Source organism: Astatotilapia calliptera, chromosome 3, assembly GCF_964374335.1.
Source record: "Astatotilapia calliptera chromosome 3, fAstCal68.1, whole genome shotgun sequence".
Classification (NCBI taxonomy): Eukaryota; Metazoa; Chordata; class Actinopteri; order Cichliformes; family Cichlidae; genus Astatotilapia; species Astatotilapia calliptera.
Window position 1 is genome coordinate 37,477,663 of NC_137424.1, and position 27,944 is coordinate 37,505,606.

The 27,944-nt window shown below is 43.7% G+C and overlaps 1 protein-coding gene across 1 annotated transcript in view; it reads left to right on the plus strand.

Annotated features, from left to right (window-relative positions):
- The first annotated feature begins 660 nt into the window (after positions 1-660).
- Positions 661-27,944, plus strand: part of LOC113018655 (adhesion G protein-coupled receptor L3) — a 272,591-nt gene continuing 245,307 nt past the window's right edge. The window contains exon 1 of the mRNA XM_026161922.2: positions 661-1,411. The gene's annotated coding sequence lies outside the window, so the exon portion shown is untranslated. The remainder of the gene's footprint in view (positions 1,412-27,944) is intronic.

A 27,944-nucleotide genomic window follows, 5' to 3' on the forward strand; every position in this document is an offset into this window, starting at 1 on the left:
ACTGGTATTGGATGAGAAGGCCTGGCTTGCAGTCTTGCTCTAATTCATCCCAAAGGTGTTCAGTTGGGTTGGGGTCAGTACTCTGTGCAGGCCAGTGAACTTCTTCCACACCAAACTCGTTCATCCACGTCTTTATGGGCCTTGCTTTTTGCACTCTTGCACAGTCGTGTTGGAACAGGAAGGGGCTATTTCCAAACTTTTCTAACAAAGTAGGGACTTTGAAATAGCCCAAAATTTCTTGGTATGCTGAAGCACATTCTAACACCTGAATTCAATGATTTCAATGGGGGAGTGAATACTCTTGGCTATATAATATAAGTAAAGGGAACAGCTGGAGTTACATGGGATAAATATGTACCAGCCTCCAGCTAAGTCGTCTGAATTACTCTTCTTAATAATCACCTAAAATCTCCCCCCTTCTTTCTCTCCATTAAGCTTTTGATGGACACTTCTTACTCCAGTTATATTCTTAAAAATCGCTGAAGCTTCTGAGAGAGAAGCAGAGGATTTCTTTATAAATATTGCATTCACAGGCGCACACACAGAATGTAATATAACATAGGACTCCTTGCCAGCCTCAGGCGAGATATAGGTGGAGGGTTTTTTCTTCTTCCCCTTGCTTTGCAGGATGTTATCTCGTGTTTGCTGCTAGGTGGAGCCCGAGTACACGGCGAGAGCGGCAGTCCGCATCCGAGTTTTTCCTCTCACCTTTCACTGGCTCTCCAAAACCCCTTGGTCTCCGTACAGAATTACTCCCAGCCAGTGCGCGCAATTGGTTTGTCATAGTCGCAGAGAGCTCAGTTTTTCTGGACCCAAACAACTTAGCTTCTTTTTCTTTTTTCTTCTTCTTCACACTCCTCACCTCTTCCGTGGAGCTTTTCTCACAAGATACCCTCCCTTCCCTACCTCCTCTTGTCCCCACTCCTCATTTGCCCCCCACTTAAATTCATCTGGATACTCTTTTTTTCTTCTATTTTAAATCGTGTGTTGGTGTGCGTGAGCGCATGGTGGCGAGAGGGGCTGCTGGCGTTTTTCAAGCTTTTTACGGGACGTGATGTAGCCTCCCCGCACACAGAAAGGACGCCTTGTGCCATAAAGGGATCTAAGGGGACAGTGTACCGTGGATGCAACGCGAGGAAGCCGCTGTTTCATCACTGGATAGTGGAGCAGCAGCGGCAGATAGAGGCGATTTTTACGGGGATATTGAACGGAGCGACAGGAGGCAACACTTTGGAATCGCTGCCCTCCTCTCTCCCTCTCTCTCTTCGACCCCCATCAAGTCTCTCTCTTTCCCCCACACACACAAACACACACTCGCTGTGCAGTAAAGGACTGTACCTGAAAAGACACTTGAAATTAACGCTGACTTTGAGGACGGAGTGCTATTTCCTCCGCCGTTTCTAAATGCGCGGTAAGTGTGACGCTCGTGTTTCTTCAAAATGCATTTGGCCGTCAGTTTGTGCGCATACCCGCCGCTGTCTTCAGATTTGGGGGGCTTCGGGGCGATGATGATGATGATGATGGGAGTGATGGTGATGATGATGATCCCCGTGAATGGACGCCCCCCTGCAGCGGTGCAGAAACGCTCTGTGTGATGTATAATGTCAACCTCGGCGTCCCCTCCACTCTTTAATTACTTTAGCCGGGCTATCGGTGCGTTCAGGTGCAATCAGCGCCCGTCAGATCGAAATTTGGAAATATGAAATTTCACCCCGTTTTATTTATTTATTTATTCGTGTATTTTTGGACTTATTAAACGTCCTGTTGGAGGGTTAAAGTGAGCTGGTTTCCATACCAATCAAAAGGCGCTTAAAACGACATGTAGTGCTTTCCCCCATTTGTTAAATGTCTTTTTAAATAAGTTGCATATCCGCTGCATTCCTATGAATGAAGTTTTCTTTTTCTTAGTTTCTTTGCCTCATGATCTAAGGAGGATGTCTCGCTGTGGTTTGAATGGGATGCAGCTGAGACGTGATTGCAAGGGCTGAACTGTGCGTGTGTGTGTCTTTCAAAGATGCCCGAATAGGCCTGTGTTGTGTGAGGGTAGATGCAGTGGTGTGAGTGGTCTAAATATTTTATAATAGGTAGACTGTGCCTCAAGAGCGAAATATGCAGTTTATTGGCGTAGGCTGTGCGGGATCTTCATATACCTCCACTCTCAGTCAGCATGACTTGTTTACATTTTCTAAAAGTGTCAGTGTTTGCAGCTGAACGTGTGCTGCAGCGCGGGGAAATAAAACCAAACAAAGCAGCAGCAACCACGCAAATAATGCACGGATTAATTTATGCATGCACGTAAAAAGAGAGAAAGGTGAGTCCTGAGCTGAAGGAAGCCGTGTTGCCCGGCGTCTGTGTGAGAGAAATGCAGGGTTGAGGTTGAGGGGGGGGGCACTGCACCGAATTCTTTGATGTGAAGACAGCACACTGTCTTTCAACATCAGAATCAAAGCGGAAAAGGTAACTAAGCCCATCGCTTTGAATCGGATCAGAAGTTTTCTCATCGCTGCACAGTGACGCCCTTCATTTCCAATTCATCATTTAGAATATGGTTTGATTTTCTTCCTTCCTTCTTCTTCTACTTGTTCTATTTGATGCTGAATAATATAACAGCTGTGGCCTGTGGGGGTGATCTTTCATGAGTTTTTCAGCCAGGCTTTTGGCTTCTTGTACTTCAGAATTGTGACTAACTTCCACGCACCCCACCCCAGCCCTCCTAAAAACTCCTTTTCAGGATGTCATTAACGCCGTTGTTGGCTGTATCCTTATCTGACAATTACATTCATTATGCCGGGGACTGCAGCACCATCTGTCATATAATCTCCATCGGTGAAAATGCCCCCAAGCAGGCGAGAAGCAGACATATGCACAGCGTGTGCACAGAAACGCACACAGTCAGTTTTCCTCTACCAACAATAAAAACTTTGCCTTCCTCCTCCAGGGGAAACTGGAGGGGACATCCGATGCTTTATGACTAAACCGCAATGTCAACTTGCACTTTGTTTTTCCACGTGTCTCATCGGTCTTGATTCAGCTAAACGTCGCTCCTTGCGGAATATAAACTAGGTTACATTTAACGTAACAGCGGCTGAACCCGACGTCCGGTGGGATACCTGACGGGACGGAGCTGTATGAAAATAAAATAATTCTTCCCTTGCTTTTCCCTGAGCTGCCGTCACGGTAGGAAAATGGAGCTTGACTCGAGCTGCCGCCTGATGTATTGATTGAATCGGTTACCCCGGGTAAGGGAACGCGGGGAGATGACGCCAGGTGAGGGATGGACACAGAAACAGCCCTGCTGCACTGTCACTTCTTATGCTCTTAATTGTCTCTCAGCTATGTGCTATTATTTCCCCCCTAACCCTCTTTTTCCTAAGCTCTTAGAAATTAAATCAATTTTCTTTAATTTTATTTTATTTTTCCCGGGAATGATCACAACCCTTCACCTTGAAAACCACTGACATGACTCATTAGAGGCGGCGTGAGAGACAAATTCATGCATGCTTTTGTCTGCTGAGTGACTCACTCCATCGTGCTTTTTTTTTTTCTTTTTTCCTCACAGTGTGAGCCCAACACTTTGTGCTGGCACATATTTCTTCCTGTTGCATTGTATTACACTAATATGGGTTAATTCAGTGCCCTTGCTGGAAAGCTCCCCCCCTTCTCATTTTGTCGGATCTCTATGATGCCCCCATCCCCACCCTGTTTTTTTAAAACTCCGCTGATGTTGTGTAGCTTTTCAGCAAGAGAATTTCTCTCCTTAGGCAGCTCCATTTATTTGATTTGATTTTTCTTTTTCTTTCTTTTTGGACACAATTGCCAGTCGGGAGGAATCCAATTTCTCGTTGGCGTATGAATGGAGATATAGGCCTCTCAATTTTCTTCATAGGTTAGCTTATGCAGGCTCATATTATGTACAGCGAGGGCTTTTACTGGTGTATCAATTGGGGGGGGGAAAAAACCCACTCTACTCTCCGGAGAGTTGCATTTGTCAACATCTTTTGTGATTTTGCATTCAAATTTAGGGCATTTTAACACAAACCAGAGCCACTGGTAAACATCTTCTAGTTGCAGTCAGCGAGGATTATATAAATATACCGATATATTGGTGCATCCCTGCTAGAAACAGGATTAAAAATGAAGTGCAAACTTTCTGGCTTTCAAGAAATCAATTAGACTCTAGAGATGCTGGACTTGTGCTGTAAAAGCTACCCCTCTGGTGGTAAGTTAAAACCAGCGATAAAGACTCCAAACGCTGTACTAATTGACCCTTATTTGAGAAGCACTACAGCAGAATCACTGAGTAAATGAATCCCTCTTTATTCTCTTACACAACTGCCTGTGGTGTAGTCGTCAGACTGAAACTGCAAACCTGAATAATGCTCAAGGTCACGTACTACATGCACAGCAGCAGAGGTCACAGTTATATTTTCTTTTCTTTGTTTCTTTATTTTTGCGCTCATACAAACAGTGCACAGTGGGACCAGAGCTCTGACTGTGATTTTCTTTTCATTTTGTACATTAGCGCTAATGGAGGAGAGGATTTATTTGTATTATTTATTTAGGAGAAATCGGAAGAGGTGGAGATGGCAAAACACAACACTTGTTTTTTTGGCAACTAGCAATTACTGTAGGGCTAGATGAGATTGTTTGCCTGGACCCAGACCTTTAAATCCATTGTCAAGCATTATCAAGCTGTCTGCTGCGACAGGGATATTTTAAACCGTCGGTGCTTGCTTGTTTTTGGCACCCCCGAGGCACGGCGACTGAACGGCAAATGGAGGAAGATCCTGAGCTGTTTGTACACGCTCGTCTCTTAAAACCCCGACACGACGCTATGTTGACATCAGTGTTAACTTAAAGTGATGTTAAATTCCAGGAGAATAGTTTGGTCTTTGGTGATTGGTTCAGTGGAGAAAAAAACACACACAAAAAAATCTCCTTCCCACACGGAAATCGGTAAGCGTTGGAGGCGCTGCCAGACTGGAAATGGAAACTGAGATTAACAAGTTGAGAGTTGTGTTTTCTGTCAGTCTAATGACTGCAGCTGTCCATTGTTTTGGGGCTCCTGGAGATACGACAAAATATCTGAAGCTTTAGAAAGCCTTGTGATTTTAAAACCGTGTTATCATCCAAGATGATGGCTGTGCTTTGATATTTGCTCATACTAAAAGTCTGGGGGCTTACTTACTGTACAGTACAGAAAGAGCCCTGCTGTACTGCCCACTGATATTTTTGCTATGTGCTATTTTTTGGGGGGGGGAAAGGTCCGAAAAGGCTATGAAGAGTAAATCTAGTGAGGAAAAGGTGCTCTTAGTCCAGAGTTCTGTGGGCTTGCTGAGGCTAACTGCTCCCCATGGAGCTCCCACTAGAATTACATGCCCTCATAAGCCTTCTGTGGTCATACTTGCACCACCAATAGGAAAGCTCAATTGATGTAATAAACAGCTGGGGGATAGCGCAGCAACATATATAAGAACGAGCTGGGTGAAATCACGACAATGACAGTCATTGCACACCTTAGTAATAATTCTATTCAGCTTTATTTATGCAGTGCCAAATCCCAACAACAGTCATCTCAAGGTGTTTTATATTGTAAGGTAAAGACCCTACAGTAACAGAAAAAACTCCCACTGTGAGGAAGCACTTGGAGACAGCGGGAAGGAAAATCTCCCTTTTTAACAGGAAGAAGCCTCCAGAAGAATCAGGCTCGTGGAGGGATGGCCATCTGTTGACAGGCTGGAGATGAGGGGAGGGAGACAGGACAAAGACACACTGTGGGACAAAGAGCCTGAGTTTACACCTGGCTAGTACTAGGTTAAGCCTTCATAACTGCCTTCATTCTCACAGCATGGAGTCAACAAGGTGCTGCGAATATTCCTCAGATATTTTGGTCCGTGTTGACATGAAAATGACAGCAAATCTACGAGGCATCCCAAAAGATCTCTATCGGACTGAGATCTGGTGACTCGATGTTATGTTCAAGGAAACAGTTTCTGCAGTCATGGAGGGATAGGCATGATCAGCAACAGCATTCAGGTGACGGCCGGATTTCAACAATTTGATTGGTACAAGTAGGTCCAGAGTTTCAGCTGCTCCAACAGTACAGATTTTACACCTGATGGTTTTCCTGATGTAACCATCCCGTTTATCCTAACTTTTGAGCCGCACTAGGAAGTGCACTAGCTAGTGAACCCCACCTGAGGCTGGATTTGTATCTCCTGGTCTCAAATCAGAGGTCTTTCGCATGTAAGGCAAATGTGTTAGCATGGAGACAGCATGGAGGAACACCCTAAAGTACTTAAAGTGTGTCAGGAAATTATCCCCCCACACCATTGAACCACCAACACCAGCCTCAACCGATGGAGCCATGCTTTCATGTTGTTTACGTCCAAATTCTGACGTTACCATCCGAATGTCATAGCAAAACTCGAGACTCATCAGTCCAGGCAGCGTTTTTCCAGTCTTTTCTGTTGTTAGCTGGTAGGAGGGTCACATGTAGCCCATCTGGTTTCAAACCACAGATGCACTAAATGGTTAATTAGATGAACATATAGTGTAATTAGCAACACTTGGTTCTTTGGACTGCTGGTCAGCACTGATTCTGCAGCTTTTGTATGCAGGTTGACACAGATGTTTGAAGAGTATACCTTTCTTCCTACCTATCATAAGCATAACTCAGAACTGCATAAAATCCATGACAAGTGTGTTTTTTAAAATAAGGACACTACAGAAGAAGAGCTTTCTGAATTCTCATAAAGGCTGTCTAAGTGATGGATTTAAAAAACCTATTTTGCAGTCGAATGATTGTTTATCCCTGCGGCTGGATGCTGACGTGCTAAGCATCACACGAACATCTTCAGGGAGTTTTGTATTTGGTGGCTGATTTTTCTCCTGTGTGTTTTAAATGATAGGTAGCTGTGTCTCCTGTATAATCCTATAAACACACATATGTAGTCTAGATACAGTTTCCAAATGTGCAGGGTTTTTTTGTCTTTACTTTATTTAAACCTGTCTCCTTTAAAAGTAAATAAAGAAATCACCAGCTGGCCACCCGCTGGAGCGGATTCACATTCCTCAGGGCTCTTGGTTTTTCAAACGTCCCCAAGACTGGAGTTATCATGCTGTTAGGAGTGAGACAGGTCAGTCTGCTGGGGCCCTTTCTCTGTCAGGAATGTCACACAAGAAGAAAAGCAAAGGCTGAAAAAAAAAAAAAAGGAGGCACATGGCCACGGAAAGGTCCTTGAGGTCCGTGCCTCTCAACACTTTAGCTGTCCTGTCTCATAAAGAGCTTGGACACAAAGGTTTTGACACAAGCTTTCACAACCCCATGAACACTAAACTGTAGGAAATGGGGTTAGAGTTGAAATGGAGACTTCAGCTGGTGCTCGATGGAAAGGACGGACAATTAGTTCCCTGATTCTGCGTAGCTGTGGAGACAGTGACCCCGGTGTTTGAGAGCATTTTAGATGCCTTTTAAAATGCCGCTATAGTTGTAGGATGCAGGGAAATGCATCAATATTTGTTACGTCAAGAGCAAAGTTTTAGCAGAGGTTACTCGAGGAAGGGTTTGAACGCAAGGCATCAATATTATCTTTTTTGTGTATTTATTGCAGTGTAGAAACATAACACTTTTACCATTTTTTTTAGATATATAGTAAAATACATGTCAGAAAAACACAGGGTGAGGCAAAAACATCTATTTCTGGATTAGTGAGTTCATCTGGTATTTAGTAAACCCGACCAATTTTCCAACAATGCACCTGTAGTAGCATCATTTTCTGATTTCTCAGGATATTTTGCAGTTTCCCTACATAGAAACTTTGCTTATGTGGGTGTTAATATAGCTGGGTGGTCTGCCTCAGTGTCTTTGGCAAATTATCTTAGAGAACAGTGCAAGCTGGTTCATGTGCTGCTGTTGATAACTCTGTCACAACGTAGGCCTGCTTATATTTCCACAGGAGCACCCTTTCATAGTATTATTTGCTAAATTGTATAGAAAAGAGTGGGTGGGCACGCCCCCGTTCATCCGGTGAATAGGAAAAGGACGTTGAGCAGTTCTTAGGTAGGCGGAAGATCACCGGTTGCATGTGAATTCGACTGTTGCTTCAGTGTTGCTTCCGCTCCCGCACTGGCGGAACACCCCAGTCTTCGGCTGTGCTTTGAATTGCCCTGGCATGTCACATTAATTTATGCATTCAATTTTAATAAAGGCCTGCAAGGCTGGTTCGCTGTCAAGCTCGAGTTTATACGTTACTGTGACCGGTGTCAGTGCGCTTTAAAAAATTCTTATGTTTTTCAGACTGCAGTTTTAATTATCTGCAAGCCAACCCTGCACCCTTAATTTGACACTTAGTTAAGTTGTCCCTGGGGGGTCAAAACACTTAGCAGGCACATTTTAACACTCAACAACCTCTGCAGGCACAGATACAAAGACTGCATGACAAGAAGGCGCGAGCACAAAACATTAACTAGCTTCCGCAGATATAAATGCAGAATGCGTGCTTTCTGTTTTTCTTGTAATGCTTGCAGATAAGAGCGGCTGCAGTACATGACCACTGAACAGCAGAAGAGTCCAATCAGTCGCTACTTACTTGATGAAGTAAGCACTCACTGGATCTGTATCTCCATAAAAAGCGGTTTCTCGTACGGCGCTGTTAACACGAGGCCCACGATGGCAGACCCGGACCGGGGAAAATGAAGGTTTAAGAGGGAGGGGGAAAAAGGATAGATTCTCGTCTGGAGTGCAGATATGGACCCAAAAATGTCAACTTAGCATTTAAAGCAAGCCAAGCCACTCTTACGACCCTGTCGGTGGTGTTAAAAGGTATCCAAAAGCTATCAAACTGACAAAGCCTGACGGAGCCGCAGTACATCAGCCTCTTTACTACTCTGTAAAATCTGATACATTTGTCTATGTGCATTTTATAGTATAACACCAAAGTTTTTTTGCTACTATATCGATAGCTTTCTTTTGTTCTGAAGTCCCCTCCTCAACCCCTTCCTTTGTGAACTTTAGACGAGGGAAGAGGATTTCAAACAAAGATGCAATGCTTCTCTGAGACCGAAGCCCTAAAAGAAGTTAATTTATGGCCTGTTTGGGAGGCAGGTTTGGGCTTGAATACATAATAAGGTAGTGCACCTGCAGCCGCATACAAATGAATGGAAATGGACGGTTAGTATTTACGCCTCCCTAAACCATCGGGACCTCCTGATCTGACCACTAATTGGCCAGCAAAGAGAGATGAAGATAGCTTCCTTGTTCTCTGGCTGCTGTATCTGCAAATATCAGGTGCAGATTTGCACATAACAACTTAGCCCCCCTCTCAGTCTAGCCATTTGAATAAAAAGGGGTATCGCTAAATGGTTGGTTGCATTCATGTTTTTTGATGATGAATCAAGAAATAAACCAGGAAGTGATATAAAATTAACAATACAGTCGTTCCTCGTTTATCGCGGGAGTTACATTTTAAAAATAATAGGTGAAATCTGCAAAGTAGCCAAGTTCAAACCTTTGTCCAGTATTATATTACAATCCGAAAAATACGTTAACTTGTACCTTCCTTTAGCATGTCCAGAAGTCCTACTTTTTGTGCAATGGTTAGCATCTTCCACTGCCTTTTGGGTGCTACCGCAGGTGCCTTTGATGGTGCAAAACGTTTCGTAGACATTGTTGTGTTTGTTGAGGAGAAAACTTACAAACATGCGGTACAGCACTTCGGAGTCGCACTGCTAGCGATCGAAGATTTTTGTAAAGTTGCCAAGCTGACCCCATTCTGTACTGTACAGGAGACACGGCACAGAGGAGATTGTTTGACGGTGGTCTACAGCCGATTGGGACGCAGAACGCAATACACTGTAATAAAAAAAAGCAAAAAAATCCGCGAAACAGTCAGGCCGCGAAAGGTGAACCGCGTTATATCGAGGGACAACTGTACTCGTCTCTTGAATCCGTCCTGCAGTGTTAGAAAGCGAACCCCGGTGCTTTGACAGTCCTCTCTGAGTCAACTTGGCGACAGACTTTGCGTTGATGGGAAAAGACCCCTGTGCTCAGTAAGGGACATCGGTTTGCCATGACCGGCTTGAGGAGTGAGGAAAAAAGACAAAAGAGAATGAGGATGTATGCGGAGAAGTACTCAAGGAGTTTATGGCAGCGAGGATTAAAGTCCAGCCCTGAGGATGGTCTGAAGCTTGTTTTTAAAGGTAAAGAAGGTGTCTGCCTCCTGAATCCAACCTGGGAGCTTGTCCCACAGAAAAAGACCCTGATAGCTAAAGGTGCTTCCGCCAACTCTAGAAGTACCACAAGTAATTGGGACCTCTGGGCACAGACGTGTACATGTGCCATTTAAACGATGTCGAGTTTGGGTTGTTTCGTCTCCTTAAGCTCTCTGTTTGTAGCTGTTTTGAGCTTCTTTGTTGTGAGGCACTGAATCGCCTGCCCGCCTGGCACAGACGAACCCTCCGACCCTCGGGTCCTCGGGCTCAAGGCTAGTATGCCGGTTCAGGTATCTATCCACGCTTCAGTTCAACATCTTTGAAAAGATCCGAGCAAACTGAAAAACATAAATTTTAATAGTGTTACGCTGTTATCTGTGGGTTATAAAAAAATCCATTATAACATTTTTTTTTCTGACATGCTTTCAGTTCAAAAGAGCTTGTAATTGAACACAAAACATGAATGCCTCGCAGAAATGTGCATTACAATATCCTGCTTAATGTTTTTAAATTAAAATACCATTTCTCCATTCATACCTGATAAGATTTCCTGAGAGCAGACGCTATTTTTTTTCTTTGAAGGCAGATAATTAAAGTGTTTTCATACACGTGGATAGCTCCGCGCTGAAAGATTTATGCTTCTATCGCACGAGGGTCGTTTTCTCTTTTTCTTAATTAAGAGAGGGCATATTTGTCATTTATTAAACCAAGGTGAATTCGTGGAGTTCATCAAAACCTCATTCCATTTGCAACTTCAAAATGTATTGCAGCATTTTAGCGTCTCCTCTCTGAGCTTGTGACTTAAATTGATTTTTTCCTAATCGATGGCACGGGATTGGGTTTAGGAGCGTGGGAGTAGGAGGGGGCCGGCGCTGCACCTCAGCCAGCAGCTTCCTCGGCGGTAGCCCCCCTTTTTTGTTTTTGTTTTTTTATTCCCGTCTTTATGAAGCTTTGCTCGCAGGGAATGGCGCATTTTAAATGTGCGCACCTGCAAATCCCCACTTCATCTCAGGTTGGTGTAATGACAGCAGAACTGTGTATCTACTGGCAAATATAAACTTCCCTGCCAGCCCTTTGTCACCTCTGGAATGGAGATGACTGAATTGATGCACCGCCCCAATGGAGCAAAACCGTTTAAATGACAACACATTTTTGTCTCACCTTGAACCTAATTGACTGCCTGAAAGCTGGCGTTTGAAAAGTGCTGACAGCGTGACTCTTCTTGTTTGGAAACGGTAGCTATTGACAGCGCCTGTTCTGTGTTGTTTTCCGACTTCCTGTCACACAGGCATCTGTATTTCATATTCACAAGTGAGAATGCATTGTGCCTTCGGAAATAAAAGGTTTTGTGCTTTGCGGATGGTTCATTCCAGACATAGAAGGCTCATGTTATGGGCTTGATGTCGGTAGGCATTAGTATGTATCACATTCCTGCAGGAAGGAGAAGAGCAAATGTAGCCTAACTATTCGAGGTCCAATTAAAAAATGCAGAATATTATTTAGCCACTTTTTTTCTCTTCTTTGCAGTCTAGTTATTATTTCAAGAGGTGCTTGTTAACAAGACACCTGATGACAAGTAGGTTGATGACCCAGGTGTCCACCGGGGTCTCTGTCAGTCATGACAGCTCAGTGACTGGGTAACAGTTATGCTGTCACTGTAAAAAAAACAGCCACCCCCGTCCTCCTCTGATTCCACTCGTACATTGGTCTCGCCTGTGTGATGTTGAGCTGCCTTGGCGCAATGGTGGCAACAGTGGGATTTCTTAGAAGGGAGCCACAAGACTGTAATCAGTCATTATGTCAGAAGCGAGCCCCATGAGCCCCGCTCCGGCTCATTCAGCCAAATAATAAGCAGCAGATAACGGCACTGGTGTGCAGGCAGGAACAGAGCCCCCGTGGGCTACGAGCTGGAGAAACGGGGGTCTTTTGCTTGTCGCCTGCATGCGCAGAGACCTCACCTCGGTTCGAGGGCCGTATCGGGCGTTTTATGTGGTGTGCAGAATTTTTCACCCCTCTCTTCCGTTACGAGCAAACACATCTCGGGGGTCCTAATAGGCGACGTGTGCGATCAGTTAAGAAATCGACACTTTGTGTCCCTTTTGGTAATTTTCAGCATTTCGCCTAACGACTGCAAGTAGAAATGTGACTTTTTAGCTGCGATGTGGCTAAAAACGCAGAGCAAAAATGTTTTCCTTCTTAGTTAAGTTCTTATTTCAGATGTAGTACTACAGATTGTGCACACAGATGAATTTAAACGATGTTGTTTCCTCACGTAATCCAGTCTTTTTGTAATACTTCTTAATGCAGTACATTGAAAGCCTGATTCTGTCCTGATGGAGGCTGGTTGGAGACACAAATACCAGAAGCAATAAAGAAAATAAGCCCAGTAGGGTTGGGTCCCCCCCTCCCTTTCTCTTTACCCGACAATGTTTGATTTCTATTATTTTTGTATTTAAAATACACATTGGATTATTGCCAGTAAACCAACCTAAACGCAGCCACAGATGGCATCCATAAAGCCGTTTTTGTTTAGTTGTTTTCCAACGTGCAATTTCTCAAATGCCACCACAGGACTGCAGACTATGTGATATTGAATGATGAAACAGCCTCCCTCCCCCCTCCTCTTCGTAAGCCCAGATCGCTTCAGCCCCCCCCCCCCCCTCTCGGAGTTTTGTCATTCCATAACAAGGGTCACAGGCTCCCATTGTCTCATGCTCTAACATTCCTCAGCATGGTAGTATTGACTGGTTCTGCTGGGTGAGCGGTGCCATATAACATCCATACATCACGGGGAAGGCAGACTGACAGACAGTGGGAGTTGAGATGTCAGATCGGCCTCTCCAGGCAAATGACATCCACTCCCCTTCCTGCTCTCCACAGTGATTCTCTATCTTCTGACAGTGTGCGCTAGTTGCGAGCACCGACCCTTCCCCACATCCCCTCCACTTCTCTGTTCCTCGCGAGAACACTTGACATGCTTATGATATAAATTTTTCTTAAGGGTGGATGGCAGAGGAATAATGCTCCCTCCAATTAATGCGTTTGAAGCTGTTCAGAACATACAGTCATGCAAAGATGGAAACGTTATTTGTTCACTGACTTCCACATCATAATTGGTTCACTACCCTGTGCATGCAAAGATTGATAGCTAGATTAATCTCATCAAAATGTTAAGCTTTTATAATCTTCTCATGGACCCCTTTTAACCCTCTCATACATAATAAATGCAGCTAAAAGTCAGGTTGACATGGAGCAAATAGCTTAACACAGTAAGCATGCTAGTCCTGCTTGGGGAAATTGTGAAACTGCAGACAACTGAGTTAACTCGGGTCAATGTAGGTCAACCCTTTGTGGAATTCATTTTGCCCTTAATGATTAATAAGGTAGTAGTTATTGCTTTGGAAGCAATCAGTGGAATGCTGGAGCTCGGCAGTCATCTGTAATCCTGTTTTATTGCACCTGCTGTTGTCTTTTTCTAATATTTCTGTGTGCTGTGCAGTTTCCGCTAATGAACAAGCCGTCATCGATCGGTATGGACAACAAGGATCACCTTGTTCTGCCGTTGCCCGACTGTTCAATCCCGAAGCGTTTTTGTCTCGTCTTGAAGAGACAATCCGCCCCTTTTGACAGCGCCAAACCAAAGGTCCATTTAGCGTGAGTTGTGCTGTCACTCATGAGCGCTCTGAAAGGTTAGGCTCCTGTAATCTTGTTTATGTTTTTGGTCAGTAGTAAGCCTCCCTAAGCCAGCTTTGTGTCAAACACAGCTGGAGAGGCCTTTGCAATTGCAGCAGTGCAGAAATAATTGGTCCAGCAGCTTGGATGCAGCCATGACACACAGGTAATTTGGTAATTTCTGTCTCTCAGCTGGTGTTATCAGTGTTGGACGCCGCGTGTAAATAAAAAAAATTAGCTTCACACTTTTTCTGTCGCTTTGATAGGAATTAAACACGACAAACAAGGTTTTGCGGGTTTTCCGATTGCTTTCTGAGGTCACAGATTCCTGTTGTGATAATAATACAGGAGTTAAAATGAAGCAGCTAATATCATCAGTGTCTCGACCTCTTTTTCCATTTCTTGGTGCTGTTGTACACATCCAGTCACCAAACAGCTGGACGATAACCAACCTTCAATAATGACGGGTCCTTCATACGTGATGCCATGACATTCCTGTGGGAAGCCTTTTTCCCCTTTGAATTTAGTCCTGATGACTTGGAGCAGGATACATCCAGCTGATGGAGAAATTTGGATTGGAATGTCCATAGAAGCCACTTTTAATTATACTGGCAGTAAAGGTTGAAACTGAGTTGGAATGAAGTGCTTTTTGTGCATCGATTTTTTCGCCCTGCATCTCCAGACGCCTCTGAGGGAGGCAGAGACAATTGTAACCTTCGCTATCGCTGCACTGCAGACAAACAAGGTGGGCTTCGTGTATGACTTTCCTGCTTCTTTTTCTTTTTTAATACAATAAGAGCATGCACATCAAACAATGCTTTTTATCCAATTAGGGAGTACAACTGAATTGAAAAGGAACTCAGGTCTGGAAAGATGCCACCTGAGCACTTTATCTCGATGGGGTTTTGATGATTTTTGTGATCTGTTTTGACATCTGACAAAGTTTGGCCAACCGTTCGTGGGGATTTTTGTAACTTGGATGACAACGTGTGACAAAGCTTGTGGATGGATCCCTCGAGTTCTTTCTGCACGTTTACCCTGAGGATTCGTGCCCATTTCAGACACAGCGTCTGGTGATCTCACCTGGGTATCTGGAGAGTTACTGCCACCTTGAGTGCCCTCGGGTTCTCGTAGGAGTCCTGTCCGACTCAGCTGTGGTACACGACTCTAAAAAGAGCTTTTACGTCGGAGTCAGACGACAAGTGTATCTTTTGTTTGCCTGTTTTCAGATGACGCTTCCTCCTGTTTTCTTGAGAACTTTTCCCGACCGCGAGCTTTGCACAGTCACACCAACAGATGCGGCAATTCGTCATGCATAAGAAACCCCACTCTGGCAGCCATCTGTCTGGTTGTGTCTGTTACCATGCACCGGCAGTTTGTTTTCATATACAATTTTAATGGAATTCAAAATATGCTGAACCAATCTTACGACCTACAAGCCTTGTTTTAAAATTTCATTCTCGACCTATGCGTAACCCATGTAACTGAAACCGAGAAAGATGCTGACAGTCAACAGTTTCTGAGACCTGTGGAAAGCTTTGCCATTTGGTGTCTCGCTATCCTGTTACCTCAGCTGCGTGGATGGAACAAGTTATCACGCCCAGTTAAAATGTCGTCTGGTCCACAAACCCGATTCCTGGAGGACCAGCATCTTTTCTTATATTTCGCACGGACCAGCAGCTAGTCCGTCTCAGACATATTTTAGGCAAGAGCTGCCTGGGCTGAGTGAACACTTCATATTTAGGGCACTTAATGCCAACCACTCACTTCCTGTGAAGTCCGTGGAAAATTAATCTGCCATCACGAAAACTCTGTAGTTAGGAGTTGTGCAGTGTTACAGCAGAACTAGGGCCTGACCCATATTATCTGCTGATTTTAGCTATTTGCCAATTTCAGTCGTTTTAGGGGTATGTTGGCGACATGCGTTTGTAACACCATAAACACAAGTTGACATATAGGTATATATAGTCCAATATAGCTGATTTTTAACTTATTAAATATTGGTATTAAATGGTAAATGGACTAGTTCTTATATAGCGCTTTTCCACTCTTCTGAGCACTCAAAGCGCTTTACACAACTTGTGCATTCACCCATTCACACAAGCACAACTGACATTGACACACATTCATACTCCAATGAATGCATCGGAGAGCAATTTCGGGTTAGTATCTTGCCCAAGGATATTTGGCATGCAGACTAGGGGAAGCCGGGAATCGAACCACCAACCTTCCGATCAGTAGATGACCTGCTCTACCACCTGAGCTACAGCCACCCATGGTCGTAGTTTAAGAAGGATTACGGTTAATGAAAGGGAAATTGCAGGTCTGTGGCTGGAGGTGAAATGTTGTCTTTAATTGATAAAGTCAGATATCCAACACAACCATCCAACCATCTATAGTTGTAAACCTATAGATACAAAAAACTAATCTTAACACCACATTTGTCGCTATTCCATATTCACTTCATTGTACAATTATTATCACATTATAATAATAAATAAAAGGGTAAAATGTACTAATTTGAAATGTGAGCACATTGGAAGAACTCGTGAAACTCTGGAACATTGGATAGTTATACAATGCTATTTCTTTTTAAAGTATTTTAATTTAAATGTTCAGTAATTTATTTTGGCTAACTTTGCACCTGGCAGCTATTACATGTTTCGTAGTTATGGGAAATGAACTTTCATGAAGGATGAATACTTGGTTATGTCGGAACGCTTTTGGGGCAAGACAATTAAAACACATGGTCGTAGTTTAAGAAGGATTACGGTTAATGAAAGGGAAATTGCAGGTCTGTGGCTGGAGGTGAAATGTTGTCTTTAATTGATAAAGTCAGATATCCAACACAACCATCCACCAAGCAAACGGCAAACACTTCGTTGTGCACTGAGGATATTTGGCTAAACCAGATGCAGTGTTTGCTTTTTTTGCATTTACCGAAAACAGGTAGATATGGCACATGTGCTGCCTGCATCAAAGAGCAGCTTTCACATCAGTATGTCTTCAGTTTGTGATTGAACAGATTGCTGCTCACGTCCATGATATTTTCTTGTTTCTTGTCAGTGACAGTCTGGCATTACAGGTGGGTTTTGGGGAGGAGGGGTTAAAGGCACTTTTAGATTGTATTGTAAAGGTTATCCTTGTTTTGTTCAATACCCCGTAGAGAAAATGCATGTAAGGTAGAGAATCTGTGCCGCCCTGTCTTCTAACTTTTTTTTTGCCCAGACTAGCAACTGGGGTTTTTTTTCTTCATTTCACTGAATCCAGTCACATTTGGTCTTTGCAGGTGGCCTGATGAAAACTTGGAGCTTATCTCCTCCTGTGCTGGCGAAGAATTAAACCTGTTTCTACAGCCCATATAGTAAGATAAAACAGTCCATCGCCACATGGTACCGCAGAAGCATGGAAATAATGCAATGCAGGCATTCAGTAATAGAAAAATGCTCATCATTATTTGCTGGGCTTTTTCTCCCCTCAGGGCTACATGTTTAATATGACCCTACAAATGTGATTTAGCTGGCAGGTAGCCTTGGGACTCGGAGGAAGAGACCTTTGCCGCTCAGTACGTGGCAACATTGTATCTAGGTTAAGGTTATCGGCTGATAGTGGATATTTTGAGCAGCAGAGGAAATCTTACAGAAGAGGCGCGTTATCGGGAGTTGAGGGGTTTTAGCTTTGCACGAAGGACAAACAGCACATACAACAAAAACCTTTCAAACTCGCTGGTTACTTTCCCGTTCTCTGTGATAATTTGCCGTTTGATCCCTTCACAGCACCTACCCGCATCTTCCCTGTAAACGTTGTGTTGCCGAGCATCAAATTCCAAAGACGTGTTTTCCGTCAACATCCCCGATTCAATTACTTTTTTGGATTCAGCGGAGACTCGTTCTATGCTATATTGCTCTCCGATGCGTTTTGCCACCCCACAGATTTATGTCGGAGCTGAAGGATGGCTGTCCAATTTTCTGCATGGATAGCAGTGCTGGTGGCATTGTGTCTGTGTGCGCGCGTGTGCGTGCGAGCGTTTTAAAAGCTCTTGTCAGATGTGCGTTAAAGACGTATGGACCACACTGTCGTGCGATTCTTCCGCGCGTTGCCCATTTCTGTCACATCCTGCCGTTAGCTTGTGTATCACAGTGGTTTGTCATGCGAGTTGCTTTGATCTGTCTGTGTACGCGTGCGCGCTGGTGTGCGTTGTGCTGTCACTTTGGTCCTCCTTGTAAATAAGGCGAGAACGCCGAGCTGGAAATGAGTCAAAGCACTTACATTAGTTGTTGAAGTGTTTTGGAGAGTAACTGATGGTGTACGTTGGACTTTAGGCCTTGCTGCATATTGTGGATGGATGAAATGGAAATCAAACTGTGCTATATTATGATGAAGTGTACAACTGCGCACTTATTCGCTCTTCCGAGTTCAAGTTACCAATCTTAGTCTGATCTGTATGATCCAAGGAATTCACTGGGTGCTTCAGTGTTGCGTTTGAGTTCTGACATGAGTATTGGAGGTAACTGTGCCCACTCAATACACTGGCTGTAAATGTCTGCGTTAGAACCGTCCCAGAAGCAGGTGTGTGTGACAGAAGCCAAGTCAAGTTGCACAGAGCAAACCAGGAGGGCAGGAAGTCAAAGGAAAAGCAGAAAGAGTACAGGCAACTTCCAAAATAAAAGTCCCAGTGCAGATTAAACCATCTGCTTGTGACTTTCTGACTGCTCCCCGCGTGACCTGAGACTGTGCAACGAACATCAAAAAACATGAAAAACATGAAATGCAACTGCACAAACAAGCACTTTCTGTATTCCTTTGGTAATTCCTCAGCTATTGTGTTCATTTTCACCTCGATATGTTTATTAGTGGACTCGAGTTGCTTCTTATTTACGTGACACCTTTCTGGACACGCACACCTACTCTGAAGGGTCTCGGTGCAGTTATTTTGGTTCTCACTCGAGTCCAATTACTGTGGTTACATGTGCACATAGAGGAGGAGTGAGGAGTGTTTGTCCTCTGGGCCTCACCTGTAGGGTGTAGAACCGCTGCCTCAGTTCATCCACTGTCTAAAAGGAGCTGTTTTAGCTCCCGTCCCCCTCCTTTTATCTAACGTTCATCAAATTGATCAAAAGGTTTCCACAGCAGGTAGGTGGGACACCCGCTGTGGGAGATAGCCATATTGGGAATATCCACTCTCACTGACATCATACAGAACCAAGCGAAGAAAACCTGTCAGAAGCCGCTTTTGGAGCATTTAGACCCTGAGCTTTTGTTTAAGATGGCTACATTGTTACATAAATAAAGACAAGGCTCACATGCCCACTTTATTCATCCACACAGAGACCTGTTGGTCCACATTAAACCCAGTTTTTAGCTCGAGGAGTCAAAGTTATCAGCGCAGAAACTGTAGACAACCTCAATCTGTCACATATCAGTGGACAGCTCCCCAGCGTGAGGTCACACAGCCCATTACTGCGGCGATGCCATTATGTCTTTCTCTGTAGTCAGAGTGAAAGGTTGCCGTGCCCCCGGATGACCACCCCCACCTCACAGGGGTCCTGTGATATCTCGGTTGTCTCCTTCCAGGCCTGAATGGGCACATTGTGCTGCCGCCCGCTGCTGTTCTGCAGACCACTAGGTTCCTTCACACACACCTGTCAAGCCATGTCCTCGGCGCCTTGGGTACTGCGGCACTCCACAGCCACCCCCTCCTTCCAGCACACACATGATCGCTGAACCTTTGCACACCCGTAGAAACACACGCACGCACACATCCGAAAAGCAGTGATACATGAACAAATAATCACTTGGACCTATGTAAAGACGCGGGCGTGTATACACAGAGACACACACAATTGAATTTCGCCTAAACACAGAGCATGCATGCATTCACATGGAGCAGCACCCAACAAACACACACACACACACACCGTTATAGAGTTGGAGTTTATTGGAAACACGCCTCGCTCGCTAAGCCAAAAGTTATATTCAGTGTGGAGCTCGGCTTCAGAATTCAGAAAGGGTCAAGTTCCATATTTGACTGGATGGGGACGGCAAGGGCAGGAAAGGTTGGTCGGGGTGCACGCATTTGCACATGGGACCCCCTTCCCATTGCATTCAGGAGTAAATTACCTGTAACTCGATCCACAGGTTCAATCAGTTGCAGATTTTTGGTCTTGAAGCGGAGAGGAGGCCTGCTTCGGGGATAGCCACAGTATCCCTTTCTCACAGGGAAATACATATACCGTAGTTAACGTTAGCTCCGAAAAGATTATCCAGTTAAAAAGTAACTAATTTGAAAATGACTCATTAATTAGTTTTGATTAATTATTTTGGAGCTGCTATTTTCAATAGTACAAAAAGATTCGTGGCTCTGGAGAATTTTAAGGGTAATTTTCACAGTTTTCTGCTGTTTAGCAGTCTAAGCGATTAGCCCTGAGTCATTACAACTCTGAGAAAGCTGACAGGTTTAAGCTCTCAATCAGATCCAATTGTCTTTCACTTTTTTCTTGGGTTGCTTGGGTTTATTTTAGGACCTCTCATAGACTCAACAACCGGCCAATTTATCTAAAATCGTTCCAAAATGTCACGGTTCTACGTGACTTGACACACGCGGGAAAAAGCACCCAAGCGTGCGTCCTGATCTGTCGAACGCACTCCTCTGTTTTATGACGTCTCATTTGCATCTTCCCTATCTGTCTCTCTCTCTCTGTGGCCTTGCGCCGGTAGCCCTTCACAGAACAAACGCGCCTCTGCGTGTGACATTATCATCAAAGAAAAATGCTAAATGCCTCGATTGTAGATGCACGCGCCGTGCACCCTCGTGAAGGACCTACGTGTCAAGTCCCACTAGTGTTACCCATACAATTTTCCCCTCTATTGACTTTTATGTTCTGTTGCAAGGTTGGTCATCATGGTGGGAATATATATGCATTCTAAATAAAGACGTGTGTGATAGTAATAATGATATTGCTCTACCAAGGTAAACAGCTCTGAAGAGGGAGTTGTGGTGTGAATGTGGTGTTTTGACAGCTTTATTTTTTGACCATAGGTTTTTGCACGTTTGGCGTTGGCTGCTTTTTTTTGTTTGTTTTTTAGAGAAGCCTCTCTGAGCTTGGCTTGTTGGTGAGATCATGTGATAACACAGAAATCTGGCTGTGGCTTGAGAAGCAATCTAGGGCCCGAGGACTACAAAAACATGATATTTACATAAATATTCAAACGCATGAGCCTGCATACACCCACGTATGAAAATTTAAAATCGAGGTGCCGCGTACCACTTTAGCTGAATGCTTTATACTCGAGGCTATGTGTTCATCGACTTGTTTTGTTTGTGCTTTTCTTCCCCCCCCCCCCGTTTTTTAATAAATATGTCCACAGACAAAAGCTCGCAAACAAGAGTACGCGTGCATGCGGCGCAGACTAACCTACAGACTCGTATCCCAGTGTTCGTCCCTCTCCAATTAAGACCAATTAGGGCCAGTGTATGAGAAGGTCTTGTGGGGATGCACTGTAGTGCTCAATGCTGTACATCCCTCATCATCTCTTCTCATTTGTATGCCAGAGCGGTGTGAGAGAGAAATGGGAGCTACAGGGAAAGCATAAAGAAGATGATAGAAATGATGAGGGCTTAAAAAAAAGAAAGGAAAAGGTGAGAAGAAAAGAACGGGGGAGTGGGTGAGGTGGGGTGGGGGTGGGGGGGATCTACGGCAGCTAAAGCAGGGATACAGAGAGGCGAAGAGGTAGCGAATTAGTGAGCCTCAACAATGAGGAAGCAGACACGTAACTATACATAATCTACCTGCAGTTGGCAGCTACCTCAGTCAATTGTTATCAGCTTCCCTTGAATTTAATGTGACCCTTGGGAGTGTAGATGCTGCCCATGCATTATAAATGCTGCCCATTGATTTCAGTTGGTGAGCTTTCCCTCCCCTCAGAACGAGCAGGCTCTGACTCACCGTGATTTCTTAAGTGACCGTGGTGTGCAGTATAATTCATTAAAATCGCGTTTCACGAACGGAGCCCTTGTTTTTATTTCGCAGTTTGACTTGTTAATTGTATCAGTGAGATTTAAGCACTTCAAAATCATCTGGATAATATTATAAGGCATATGAGGACCTATGGGGGTCTCCGTTGGTCTTTCAGCTCCGTCCGTGGATCAGGTTTATTCGGCACACCCTACGCTCCAGTTTCTGGTATTCCTGGGTTTGTTTGTAGCGTTGCCTTGCAGGGAGGGAGGCATGAATGCTAGGTTTCCCGGCTGAATATTGCAGTGCAGGGAGACCAGCAACACTACTTTACATCGCCTGTCCGTGGTTTTAATGCAATGGCCGATCGGTTATGTCACAGGTGTCGAACTCCAGGCCTCGAGGGCCGGTGTCCTGCAGGTTTTAGATGTGTCCTTGAACCAACACAGCTGATTGAAATGGCTAAATGACCTCCTCAACATGTCTTGAAGTTCTCCAGAGGCTGGTAATGAACTAATCATTTGATTCAGGTGTGTTGACCCACGGTGAGATCTACCTGCAGGACACCGGCCCTCGAGTCCTGGAGTCTGACACCCCTGGGTTATGCGAAGCTTCCTCCACACGGAGCCGCAATAGTTACATTTGGTGAGTGTCATGGCACGTTATACTCGAAGTGCAGTTTACCTGAGGGTGCAAATGGAATCTTTATGAAGCCTGGTTATTTCTGTCTCCAAGAGCAGCTCATTTTAAAGTCCGTATAATCTATGAAATAGCTGCAAGTAGGCGAATAAGTACCAACATGGCGTATTACATACTTCACAGAGGAGTATGTAGGTTACTTAAGGCTGTCTGGGCTTGTAAAAGATGCCGCCATTTCAATACATTTTCTGTTCATTAGCCATATCTCCTTTGCCTTTGGCCCCGGCGTGCTCGGGCCGGCTTGTCAGTTACAGTGTCACAACTACAGGGTCATTTAATTTAAAGGCCTGCTCCGCCGATTAGAGCTTTTGTGGTGAGCCGCCGTGACTACTGTAATGCGGGTGTTTGGGTCAGCGATGGGCACAATAGCTTAGTTACTCTCGCTGACTTCCTCACTATATCCTCTCTCTCTCTCTCAGCACATTTTCCACTTGGCTGATAAAATAAGCCACTCTTTGATGAGCTTTCGGCAGGCCGTGGCGTTGTGCTTCAATAAATGCTTTTATAAAGACACACCACAGGCTGTCGACTCGGATCAGTCATACAGAGGCCGCCTGCGTCCGCTTGCCGTCTCATATTGGGACGCCATGTCCTGATAACGGGTTGTTTTGATGCATGATGATAAACGGGTAAAAAATAAAAAGTTCTGTAATGGACAACTTTTCTTCAAAGTGATTTGTTGTCTATGTTAAGACAGTATGAATGCTTAGGTAACCAGGAGCTGTAGCAAAGACAGCAGAGAAGCAATCCATAGAAAGGAAGGCCACTGCAAATGTAGTTTTCCTTTTAATATAAACCCCACTACATTCAGTGTCTTGACGTATTTACATTCTGTAATATAGGACCATTTTATATAGTGAATCTCATTGTCTGGCACCGCAAGCAGGTAGAGTAGGCACTTTTCTTTAGCAGTGCTCACACAGTAGCTGTTCAAGCATCGCTTGCTGCCTCCAAAATTCTGGGATTTGTCCTGTTAAAGCACACTGATGTAGTCGGTGAGGCGGCTGTGGCTAAATCTACTTTGTCTTGTGCCGCTTGTGTTGCTTTCTCTCCTCTTATTTTTAGCTCTTGGTAGTTGGAAACAACACACTCGGGCTGAATGCTTTATCTGGGCAGGAACAACATAAGCTAGCAGTTGTTTTGTATGCTTTTGTGTAGGTGTGTAATTGCTTGTTCAGATTAAAGTGTTCTACATACTTACTTATACTGTATACATAAATACTAAACTAAATCTGCAATAGCCAGCTCTGTGCTCTTTGATTAATTCACTTTGCTGTTATCAACAGAGACTTTGTAGGATAATTAAGGCCGGGAAGTCAGCTCGTTTACTCGTCCTTTGAAGGAAAAGCTAGACAGCTGCCACCAGGCTCAAATGCACACTCAGAAACGTGAGGAAAAATGCTGCTGCCATACACTAGAGTGTCATAAGGCCGGGATAGCTTGCACTTCCTTCTTTAGTTTTGTTAAAATTAACATTACAAACCACGGTGTAACCGTAAATCTTACACAGAAGAAAAGCACGGTTACACCCAATATTACTGTCAGGCGTGGTCAGAAATATGGCCTGCTGCTCTACAACCACACTCAGCAGTGATATTCAGCACACTGTACCACAATGAATCACTTTTGGGGTGTGAAATCAAATTCAGGTTTAAGTTCATGGCAGCGAAAGCTGGATAGTCATGCTGTGTTTCATCACTTTGTAATTTGGAAAGCACTCCTTTTGCCAAGGGGACTGAAAGGGAAAAAAAAGAAACAGGCTACAGTGGATAATGTAACAAAGAAAAGAAGCAGTTTTCTCTGTCTTAATGCAGTGGAGTTGCTACATACTGTACAGAGCCTCCTTTTGCGCTCATGCGTTTCACCAATTGGCAATCATGCACTTGTGGATATCCAGTGAGCCTGGCTAGCTTTCTTGGCACTTCAACAAAATTCTTTTACTTTGCTTTCCCGGTGCCTCCTGCTCTAACTGGTGGCATATCCTTAGCAGCCGGTGAAAAGTTAATAACAGGATGTAAAATTAATCTCAGTCTAAGTTGTCTCACAACGGTATCTCAGCAGGCTTTTACTTAACATGCAAGCCTTTTCTCTACTTGCCATTATTAGAAATACCAGCCTTTACTCGGATGTTTTAATGCAAAACTCTAAAATGCAAGCATGCACAGACTAAAGCGTTTTTTCTGTGCATGCAAGAATGCCAAGCTTTTTGATTAAACATGCTATGTTCACGTCTTGCTTACTTCCAGTTAAAGTCAGGATGCTTTTTAAATCACGGATGGATTATTTTATTAACAAGTAACAATTATACCTATAAGTAACAAAAATACACTTTTTAGAATTAGAAATTCTTCCCTTAAATGCATCCCACTGCAAGGATTTACACACTACGGGGCAGGTTCAGGGCTGGTTTTGGGCAACAAAGATAAGAGATGAGAGGAGATGACTAGCAGCCAGCAGGTTGCTGCTTTGAGCATCTCTCCAAAACGACTGTTTCTGCACATGATTTCTGACAGAAATAGGCATATTTCCAGCTTTACCTTACAAGCCCCACTTTAATTGAGGTTCTTACAATAGTTGCAATAAAAGGAAGATGAAAATAATCAGTGAGTAAAGTTGCAGTGCCTGCGGTAAATGTAGCTCAACCTGTAAATAAAAGGATGAAATCAAAAAGCTGTTTAAAATCGTTGAATTTATTGCAGTCTGTTCAAATGAAGTTGATTGGTATAAGCTTGAATGGATACCAATCACATTATACTTAATTATTAATTATGCAAATAAAGACACCTTTAATTGTATATATTTCACATGTATTTTACTCAGATGTGCAGTTTTCTAAAAAAAAAAAAAAAGTAAAAAAGAAAGAAAAAGAAAGTAAGAAAGATGCATTTTACTCAAAATTACTGCTTCATGTTTATTGAGGGTGAAATTAGAGGGTGGCTCAAAACCAGACACCAGCTCTGGTATTGGTTTTGGATCAATACCAGTGCGATCAGATCGATACTTTGTTTCTACAATGCAGCCCACTGAACTCTATTAAGTACATGTTGTTTTTTTGGAAATCACGCATTATGAAAACTGTCTGAACCGTTTTGTGTTGATTGTCAAGTCTGTTTTATTTATAGCTGATACACATTCCAGGGGCCTGTTCTTCGTACGTCGCTTACTACATCCAAGATCAAATGACACATCCAAGACCAAACTATCGCGCTAACCGTGAGCTCGCTAATCCGGTTCCCCGAACACACCTGCTGTTGACGATTAGTACAGCTGGACGCAGGAATGTGACATCACTGGGTGTCGTAAAAGGGGCTACGCATCGATAGTAGAAACATTGATCGGCAACCCGCTGATTGGTCGGCGAAAATGTCGAAGGGGCGTGCACGGTATTTTCCGGCAGCAGAGCAAGAACTCTTGATTGAGGGATTTCAGGAGTTTCAGAGTTTAATTAAAACGCAAGAGAACACTGCAAAGGCTGCAAAAGCAAGGAGAGAGGGGCTGGCAGAAAGTTGCTGACAAATCAAACTCGTAGGTAATTTAATAATAATAATAATAATGGATTGGGTTTATATAGCGCTTTCCAAGGCACCCAAAGCGCTGTACGATACCACTATTCATTCACTCCCACATTCACACACTGGTGGAGGCAGCTACGGTTGTAGCCAGGCTGCCATATCGCGCCATCGGCCCCTCTGGCCAACACCAGTAGGCGGTAGGGTAGATCTATCATATGACACTATATTGTCCAATATCATATGGCATTATATTATATTATAATATGTTATATTATATCCCCTTTCACATTAGAGCCACAACAGGACCCACAAGAACATGGGAACAAGTAAAAGTGGAATACAGGAGTATTCTACAGAATGGTAATATTTATCTCTTAGATTGCTTTGCGTCTCTTGGCAAGGTAATACTGGCCTGTAATACTCTGTTAGTTTGTTCATAACAGCAACCAAGAAAAGGGCAGAGGAAAAAAAGACAGGTGGTGGTCCTGCACCCCCTCGTCAACAAGTTGGTTAAGTGAATAATACCCTCACGGGAATATCGATATCTCTCTATGAGCACACTGTCGCGCTGAGCTAAAGGATCCTGTCTGTCCCGCAATATACGCTGAATTCTGAGGACTCTCCTTATCAATCTTGCACCTTCCGCAATGGGTTGGTCGCGTATACGGACAGGACATGGCTGCGACAGGCTTCCCAAATCCACCTTCGCTTTTATAGCCGTGGTCTCTCATCTTGATTACACGAAGTAATTTACAATTACTACTCTGAAATATGAATTACATCTGTAATAATCACATACATGTAATAGAATGTTAATAGTACATTTCCCTTTTTTAGGAAATGACCTGTATGTATCTGTGTGACATCAATAAAAGGATCAAGTGCTGCATTATCTTTAGTTACATTGATGTTATTTATTTATGGTGAAACAGTGGTGGAATATCGCTGTTGCTTTCGTATAAATGAAGCGGACATACCTGCGTGGCCGCGATCTAATCCTGTTTACATAAAGTAAACCTGCTCCCGAGCAGGTTTACGCTTACGGCTCTGTTGCTATGACAGCAAGTCCCGGATGAGCTTCGGGGAACCGAACGATCCAGGATCACGCAAAATCGTCAACAATCTAATCCAGCTAACTTACTTAGCGAGGTACGAAGAACAGGCCCCAGGACTCCAAATAACCCAGTTTCAAAATACATGAAAAGCCAAAAGATGTTACGTTTTGTTGCATTAACAAGATACTGTGGAAAGTACAAATCACACTGATTTAGTGGTCATTAAAGTGTTTTTAGAGGTTGCAAATAGAGGATAATTTATCACATAAATGACACATTTCTCTACTCTACATGAGCTGCCTTTGTAGGTTAAAACCCGTGGTATCGGTATTAGTATTGGTAATTTTGGCCCTGTAATTAGTTGGGATTGGTATCTGTATTGGTAATATTGGCCCCCATGTTTACTTGGTATTGGTATCGGTAATTTTGGCCTTGTAATTACTTGGTATTGGTATCTGTATTAGTATCGGTAATATTGGCCCCCGTGTTTACTTGGTATCGGTATTAGTATCGGTATTAGTATCGGTAATTTTGGCCCTGTATTTACTTTGTATCGGATCGATACCAAATCTGTAGTATCTCACAGCACTACTGTAAATGTACACTTTCTTATGTTTTTCTAGGCTGCTAATTGAGTGCAATCCTTTAAAAACTCATCTTTAAAGGAGCAGCTAATATATGGATAAGGTGGCATGATTGTTTGCAGTTAAAAAATGTATATGATTATGCAACACTGGTAAAGTAGACATTGGTAGTGTCTGTCTCCAACAAGAAAATTAGGTGATTTTCCAGATAATGCGTCGGTCATTCAGCCTTATGGATGTATATTTCTCTGTCCA